This window comes from Pogona vitticeps, chromosome 4 (genome assembly GCF_051106095.1).
Source record: "Pogona vitticeps strain Pit_001003342236 chromosome 4, PviZW2.1, whole genome shotgun sequence".
Classification (NCBI taxonomy): domain Eukaryota; kingdom Metazoa; phylum Chordata; class Lepidosauria; order Squamata; family Agamidae; genus Pogona; species Pogona vitticeps.
Genome location: NC_135786.1, coordinates 152193230 through 152199340, shown reverse-complemented (window position 1 = coordinate 152199340; position 6111 = coordinate 152193230). Strand labels below are relative to the sequence as shown.

The following is a 6111-nucleotide window of genomic DNA, read 5'->3' as shown; positions in this document are numbered from 1 at the left end:
AGCCAGTGATAACAAAAACCTGAAAGTTACTGTATTTTTCGCTCCATAAGACGCACCTTTCCATAAGACGCACCAAATTTTTAGGAGAAGAACACAGGAAAAAAATTATCTGCTTTCTTTTCCTAAAATTTGGTGAGCCTTATGGAGAGGTCCATCTTATGGAACACACCCTAGGGTCCTAGGGTGTGTTCCAGGACCCTTTGGAGCCTCCCCCTGCCTCCCTCGGGGGCCAGAGGGGGTGAAATTGCCACCTTCTGGGGCTCTTCTGAAGTTTCCCAAGCCTCAGAAGAGCCCCCAAAGGTGGCGATTTCATCCCCTCTGGCCCCCAGGGGAGGCAGGGTCAGTCTCCAAAGAGTCCTAGGGTGTGTTCCAGGACCCTTTGGAGACTCATCCTGCCTCCCTCAGGGGCCAGAGGGCACAAAATCGCCACCTTCTGGGGCTCTTCTGAGGCTTCCCAAGCCTCAAAAGAGCCCCAGAAGGTGGCGATTTTGCCCCTTCTGGCCCCCGGGGGAGGCAGGGTGAGTCTCCAAAGGGTCCTAGAACACACCCTAGGACCCTTTGGAGACTCACCCTGCCTCCCCCAGGTGACAGAGCGGGCAAACTAGGCAGCTTCCAGTACCTTTTCTGAGCCTTTCCAGGCTCAGAAAAGGTCCTGGAAGCTCCCGATTTTGCCCCTGCTGTCCCCATGGGGGGTGGGGGGAGCCTGGCAAGGGTCCTGGGAGGCTCCCTTGGACCCTTGCCACCCCCCCACCCCCCCACAGAGCCGGGGGGGTAAAATCGCCAGCTTCTGAGAGTGTTTGGAGGCTTATCAAGCTTCCAAACACTCCCAGAACCTGGCGATTTCGCCAGGGCTGGCCCCGTGGGGAGGTGGGGGAGGGTGGCAAGTGTCATGGGAGGCTCCCTTGGACCCTTGCCACACTCCCCCCCATGGGGCCAGGGGGGGTAAAATCGCCAGCTTCTGGGAGTGTTTTGAGGCTTGGGAAGCCTCAAAACACTCCCAGAACCTGGCGATTTTGCCAGTGCTGGCCCGTGCGTGGGTGGGAGGAGCGTTGCAAGGATCTGAGTGAGCTTCCAGGACCCTTGCGACGTTCCCCCCACCTGGAAGCTGGCGATTTTGCCCGTGCTGGCCCCGTGGGGGGGGAGCCTCGCAAAGGTCCTGGAAGGCTCACCCGGACCCTTGCGACGCTCCCCCCCACGGGGCCAGCAGCAACGAAATTGCTGCATTCACACCATTAGACGCACTGACTTCCCCACCCACATTTTGGAGGGGGAAAAGTGCGTCTTATGGTGCAAAAAATACGGTATGTTCACTGAGTTACCTTTTCATGCCAGTTCTCCCACATGCTTGCCCAGTGTCTACAATCTGAAATATTGTCAAGAATTTTTGAACAATGAATTGCCATATATTTCTTTAGGCCCCGAGATTGCAGCTTTAAAGTGAAGCACAATCTCCAAATAAGAGCAAGTGGCACCTATCTCCAGCCACTGATTCCAGGAAATGCTTCACCTTTTCATTCTGCAGATCAGATTAAGCTGTTATTCAAAGCACAGCAAAAGCACCACTCTCCCCCTCTAATTGGTTGGCAGCACTAAATAGATTTATGGAAAAACCACTGTGTTTTATTAACCTGCTAAAATATTTGTAGCCAGAATATGCTGCTCAAGATTAAAAGTGCTGTTGGAAGGCTTGCATACTAAAGTGATTTGCTCCCATTAAAACACCGTTTTGCGATCGCTATAGCAATTGCAAAAAACCTCATCGTCAAGCGGATTCGTCGTTTAACATAATCGTTAAGCGAGGCACCACTGTATAAACATTTTTCAACTTGCCACCACTGAAACAAAGGCAAAAAGGAAAACATACACACAGAGTAAATTTATGAATTATGGCAAAACAGAACCTATAGGGAAAACTGTCTTGATGACACAGATGCTAGCCAGTAGGTACCTACTACATTTAGCTTTTCTAAGACAAGATGGGAATTTTCAGAGACTTTTTCTCCCTCTTTTCTTCTTCCAGAATTAGTTTCAAGACAAAAGGATATGTTCATCCTCATTTGTACACACACACATAAAAAATATAGTCAATACTATTTCATTTCCATCCCTACTTGTGTTGCTCTCCATGTATAGGGGAGACAAGTATGCAGTGGAAAGCATGCCCTACACCAAAGAGAGTTCTGCCAATTTTGCTTTCTCCTGCGGTTGATTTTTTTTAAAGGTCAGTTTCTTTCTGTCCCAAATAAAGTAATCTGTGAATTTTGCAAACCCTTCAAATATGGATTGACCCAACATATTAACAGTCTACACCAGCCAAATTCATTGTTCTGATGAACAAATCCTTGCATGATTGAGATTTTGCATGAATAGTGTTCTAAATCGAATGAGAAGCTAATACATATAAAATAGTCTTCAGAAGACAGACCTCCACCTCTGGGTGGCTTAGTCTGGCTTGTATTCTAAGGCTTGTGTGTCTCATCCCAAAATATGAGAATGAAGAGTATCTGTTGCCTCAGCCATGGGGTATCTGTACCTTTATCCTACAATATGTGGATGGTGACCTCACCAGGTTACAGGGATGCAACATGGAGGGAAAGACCAGCAATTCTGCTCATACGTTTAACAGCAAGTGCCCAAATAGTCCTATTGACACCTAGATAACAAACACCTAGAAAACTGCTGGATAGCGCAATGGTTTGAATGTCTGCCTGAGGAGCCAGAGGTTGGGAGTTCGATTCCCTACTGTGCCTCCTTGGCTGTGGCAGGACTTGGTGATCCACAGGGTCCCTTCCAGCTCTGCAGTTCTATGATGGTGGTGATTTACTGGGATAGGCTAATCAGAACAAAATGAATGGAATGAAACAAGTGGGTTTAATAGATAATCATTTAAGATCTCATGTTTGCCAAATTAGCAGCAGGCTTACAGAGTATCAGCAATATGATTTTCCTGTTTTCCAGAGCTTTTGCCTCATGTAGAATCACCTCATGTAGAATTCCAGGGAACCTTTCTTTCCATATATTTACTTTGTCTCTCATAGTTTTCACCGGGGCTACATATGTTCCTACGGGGTGCTACCTTTTCTTAACTTCTTTTTTCCAGCCTTTCCTCCATACTTCTATCGTATGAAGGGAGATGTCCTTCTTAAATTAGAGGCTCTGGTCACCACAGTTGAGGTAATGTAGCACTGTGACCTGTCTGTCCTACAATAGTTGTTCCAAAATTTTGGGGTGTTCGAATACTTGGCTTTTGAAATTCTACCTGAATAAATCCCTATTTTTAGTCATTATCAGTCAAAGTCATACTGTATTTAATGCATCAACAGAGCATGTCAGACGCTATATGTGGGATCTGATTAAATCATGCAATATCTTCCAGCAAAAGCTTGGATGCTTCTAAGCCCCAATGATTGCTAAATGTCTCTCTCTGAAATCAATGGGACTTTAAAGCATTTAACTAAGGCTGGATGGAATCCATAATCATTAAGACTGATTTGCACATGAAATCCTCTTTTTCATATTTCTGCCTATATAAATACAAGGGGAGGGGGATCTCTCCATGTGCTTTGCATTTCAGTTTACTGTGACAGATGTTGGCTCTTGCAGAGCTGTTAAAAAATCTGTATACACATATTTTGTTTCTCCTAACGTATGGTTCAGAACTTCATTCTATCTAAATTCCATTAACACTTCTGGAAATGTGAGCATTTCCCCCATCTGGTAGAAAGATTATAAAATTCATTGCATTGATTTAGCCAATCTGGAAACAGCTGGAAAGTTGTATTTTTTATTAAAGTTCTCTAGATTCATATGTGCAAGAAATGAGGCTTTAGCAATCTTTCTTAGGGGCCATAATATGCTCTCCGTTTCTCAGCTGTAGACTTTCTTTCTAAATGCTAATAAACCAGGTGGTGTAATGTTTAGTTATCATTCCGCCCATTAACCTCTCTGGGTTCAAATTGTTATAGGCTGATGATTCAAAAGACCTTGATAAACATTATGGAACTGTATTTTTTTTTTAAAAAATTGCTTTTCCCCAAGACTATTTATTCTTCATACGTTACTTCATATGTATGTAATTGTGCTTGTAGTGTAAACCAGGGATTTACTACAGCCGGTTTTCCTAACATCACAGTCCTATGACTAAGCACTCTACACATGCCCAAACAGAAGATGCTTTGCTTTGGGTTCTTCTCATTGCCGTGGTAACATTAGGATTTCAGTGCCTCATAGGACCAATCCTATGGAACCTGTTACTTGAACATAAGCAAAAAAAGATGGAAAAGACCTATATGACCTGTGGGTTCCATGTGGTTGCAGTTTTTCAAATCTCATGATGCTAGTGTGGAGAACATTTACATTTGCTGCCATAGGCCCGTTGGCCCTGCCGGCTTTCCAGGGGGCCAACTATAATAATACATAAACTATAATAATATATAAACAACAGTCTCCATAGTTACTATTTATTAGTAGAGTTGCACACAGATCCCCTTATTAGTCACTTTGGATCAATTCAGGACTCTACTGGGTACAGACAGATTCTGGCCTTACGAACTGTGATGCAGAAATCTATTGCTCCACAGCTTATATTCCCAAAGATTTCATCCTGTCAGACTGTGAACTTGCAATATAAAAAGCTTTTCAGGTTTTTGCACCAGTTGCTTCCAAAGTTTGCTAATGCCTGACAATGGACTCAAAATACAGGAAACCAGATTTGATTGAACGTCAGGAAAAATGTCCTAACTGTTAGAGCAGTAGGACAGTGGAATCAATTACCGTATTTTTCGCTCCATAAGATGCAGTTCTCCCCCCAAAAAAGTGGAGGGGGAGTGTGTGCGTCTTATGGAGCGAATACTGTAAAAAAGGGTTCAAAACCTCTTCAGCCACCACCACCCAGAAGCCTCCCACTGCTGTGCTGGGAGGCCTCCAAACCAGCGCCAGAGGCTGCTCACCATGGCAGCCGCATTGTACCTTGCCACTGTGCCATCTGCGCTGCTGGCTTTCCAGGATTTGACTCCTGGGGCCCACCTGGAAAGCCAACAGGGCCAACGGGTCTATGGCAGCAAATTTAAATGGCAGAGGGCAGTGAAAACAGCCAAGGACCAAAGGGGAAAGAGATCAAAGTGATTCTAGAAAGACCAGGGGAAAGCACAACTGCAGTCCCCCAGTACCACAAGTTATGCAGTTGAGTTTCCCACATTTGGGGAAATAACAGGGATCAGCACACCTGAAGTGCAATGGATGAGCCTCACCCTGGGAAAACCACTTTCATGATCATGGTATCTCCCCTGCCAGGTAAGTATGAGTTGGAGCGGCCCCTGCACCTCCTGCCCCCTTCTGTGCCCTGTCCCGCCCCGAGGCATGGTGACCCCCCCTGGCTGCACCTCCAGCTCAGAACAGGGCTGCACAGCCCCAGTCCCACCAGAGGCCAAGAGAGCTTCTCCATGCTTTGGTTGCCTTGTGGGACCCCCATCAGGGGCTGGGTGTTCCTCCCACAATCCTCCAGTGCACAGGAATTAGAATACCTGACTGCATTTGCCTGCTTATGTCACCCGGATGGCTTCTCTATTGGAGAAGTAAAGCAGGAAAGAGGAGTCTCTTTCTGTTCACCTTCTGTGGAGAAGTTAGCTGGAGGGTACAGCAACTCTCTACAGATGACAGCTTTATTATCCTTTATATATATTGGGAAAAACCACAGCTGTTTTGGGCTTTGGTTTGCAAATCTTTAGTTACTAGATTTGTTTAGTTAAAAGATTACTTTGAGTTACTACAGCAAAACTTGGCTCCCAGAACTGAAAAATACAGTGTTCAAATGGTAAAACTCTACCTAGCCACAAGAACTGGTGATCACTACACACAAAAGACCAGCTAACGACACCCATCAATCACAGTGACAGATAATCTCTCCTCCTTATCACAACAATACACCCACAACAAAAACACACTGATCACCATAATCACCCATCTCCTGAAAAGGACAAAAGCTGATCTCACAGCCACAAATACTCAACTCCCAAACAAACTGCACCAGAGCACAGAGTGCTGTCCTCTGAAGATGCTGGCCACAGAGACTGGCAAAACGTTAGGAAGAACAACTTTCAGAACACAGCCAAA

At 45.4% G+C, this 6111-nt stretch overlaps 1 non-coding gene across 1 annotated transcript; it reads right to left on the bottom strand.

The window, feature by feature from the left end:
• Positions 1 to 5136: 5136 nt before the first annotated feature.
• On the bottom strand, positions 5137 to 5300 carry LOC140707250 (U1 spliceosomal RNA). Its single transcript, XR_012087170.2, has one exon. It is a non-coding gene; the product is annotated as a U1 spliceosomal RNA (small nuclear RNA).
• Positions 5301 to 6111: the final 811 nt, after the last annotated feature.